The sequence below is a fragment of the Orycteropus afer genome, unplaced genomic scaffold, assembly GCF_000298275.1.
Source record: "Orycteropus afer afer isolate SDZICR_OR568_19922 unplaced genomic scaffold, OryAfe1.0 scaffold00179, whole genome shotgun sequence".
NCBI lineage: Eukaryota > Metazoa > Chordata > Mammalia > Tubulidentata > Orycteropodidae > Orycteropus > Orycteropus afer.
Genome location: NW_006921766.1, coordinates 5,763,233 through 5,766,040, shown reverse-complemented (window position 1 = coordinate 5,766,040; position 2,808 = coordinate 5,763,233).

The window sequence follows — 2,808 nt, the reverse complement described above, 5'->3', positions numbered from 1 at the left end:
GGATCAAGTATAGCAGGGATTGTGGGGCTGGTGCGGGATCGGGCAGTGTTTTGTTCTGCTGTGCATGGGGTCGCTATGAGTCGGAAATGACTCGACGGCACTTAACAACAACAATTGCCTGCCTCCAGACTTACTGAGGCAATTGCTAAGGCAATTGAAAGTGTTACATAAGCCTCTGAGGTTTTGACATTCTGTTATTCACAGCCAAACACATCTGCACTATAATCAGAGCCTTTCTGCTGATGGGCAAAAGGCCAGGAGGCCAACATGTGTTTTGGCTCCAAACACTTAGTCATTCTGGGTAGAATTTAGCTCCAAGACCCAGCCTGATACTTTCATGCCAAAGTGCTATCAATGAAAAGTTTGCTCTTTGAGATTTCCTCAGCTTCTCATTCTCACAGTTCATAATCTTTTATTTGTAAAATTATTCCCAGTTGCTGTGGAGACCAGCACTCCTACCATGGACTTTAGGTGGAATTGGAGGTTCAGTTCCTGGAGGTGGGGAGTAGGGAAGGCAAATTCATTGAGTCCATAGTTCTAATGACCTAATCATTGTGATTGTCATACAATAGTCTAGCCATTAATTCTTCCCTGAAGGGCAGGACACAGACTTGCCCAGGGTCACCCTCCTCATCCTCTGAAGGGGAAAGGCTGGGAGAGAGGTTCCTCTGAATCCTGAGTCTGCACAGAGGGGCAAGAATTTCAGCATCAGAGGGTTAGGTGATACCCTGGCTCTACCAGCTTGTAATGTTATTCAACCACTGGCCTCAGTGGTCTGAGGCTCAACCTTGTGAAAGGTGCAAACATTCTTTGCTTGTACACGACCAGGGTTCATTGCAGGGCAGTTAACATTTGCATTGAAGGAAGTCTGAAGGTTAGTTGTCCAAACAGAGATAGAATTGAGTCTGTCAATTCATCACTTCCTCTCCTCCTGCCCCCCACCCTTTGCTCCTGGGCTCATGCAGCCCATTATGTAGAATTGAAAAGTAAGAGAAATATTGACTGCTAGGAAAGTTTCAATGGGTGTCTCCTTCAGAGGAGAGGAGGTAGCCCTGAAACACTGACTACCTAGGCTGACAGCCTTATGTGGGGAGGAGCTGTGTCCACATAGGAACTGAGCAAAAGGTGGTGAATAAGGTACCAAACAGGAACCAAGGGTACAGGATTTGTGGTATGAGGGATCAAGCAGTAATGATTTCATTTTTCATAACAGCTTTATTCACATATGAGGAGCTCTGGTAGTGTAGTGACTAAGGCATTTGGCAGCTAACAAAACGTACATGATTTGAACTCACCAGCTGCTCCACAGGAAAAAAGATGAGGCAGTCTGTTTCTGTAAAGACTAACAGCCTTGGAAACCCAGTGGGAGTCACTATGAGTCGAAACTTATTCTACGGCACTGAGTTTGGTTTCCTCAGTTTATTGATATATAATTCATATGCCATATAACTCACCCATTTAAAGGACAAAATTTGTTGGTTTTTAGTATATTCACAGAGCTGTGCAACCATCACCATAGTTGATTTTAGAATATTTTTACTACCCCAAAAAGAAAACTCATACCCAAATCCCCATTCCCATTGAGCAGCCAATAATCTAATCAGTCTCCAAGGATTTGCCTATTATAGACATTTCATATGAATGGAATCATATTACATGTTGCCTTTTGTGTCTAGTTTCTTTTACTTAGCATATTGTTTCAAGGTTCATCCATGTCCTAGCATGTATTCATTCCCTGTCAAGCACTGCATCATATACCCTTGTTGGATACACCAGATTTTATCGACTCATCAATTGATGGACACTTGTGTTGGCTATACATTTTGGCTATTAAGGGTAATGCTGCTATGAATATTTGTGCACAAATTTCTGTGTGGACATGCATTTTCATTTCTCTCGGGTACATGCTTAGGAGTGGAATTGGTAGATCATATTGTAACTCTGTTTGATTTTTTGAGGAAAGCAGCAATGATTTTGAAAATGCTTACTTAGGTGGCTCTGAAGGCCACATGAGATGGAGAAATATTTGGGGCTTTGGAAGCATGAGTCCTGGGTTTAAATCAGTTTTCTTGCACTTACTAGCTGGGCGGTCTTGAGTAAATCATGTAGACTCTCCCACCTTCCTGATGAGTAAAACCAAAAAAATAAAAATGAACTCCCAAGGTTGGAAAGAGATTAGAGTTAATGCAAGTCAAGTATCTGGCTGTCTTAGTTATCTAGTGCTGCCGTAACAGAAATAACACAAGTGGGTGGCTTTAACTGACAGAACTTTATTTTCTCACAGTTTAGGATACTGAAAGTCTGAATTTTGGGCACTGGCTCTAGGGGAAGGCTTTCTCTCTCTATTGGCTCTAGGGGAATATCCTTGTCACTTTTCAATTTCTGTTTTTTGACTCCTTGGTGATCTTCTTGTGGTGTGACATCTCTCTCCCCAATCTCTGCTTGCTTCCCTATGCCTAATCTACTCATTTTATATCTCAAAAGTGATTGGTTTAAAACACACCCCACACTAATCCTGACTCATTAACATAACAAAGAAATCCATTGACAAATGGAATTATAGTGAATACTGGGAAAAAAAAAAAAATCTGTTGCATGGAGTTGATTCCAACTCATAGAGACCCTAAAGTACAAAGTAGAACTGCACCATAGGGTTTCCAAGCCTATCAGTCTTTACCTAAGCACACTTTGTTTTGTTGTTTTGTTTGTTGTTTGCCGTCGAGTCAGACCCGACTCATAGTGACCCCTCCTTGGGTTTCCGAGGCAGTATCACTATGGAAGTAGATTGCCCCATCTTCCTTCCGAGGA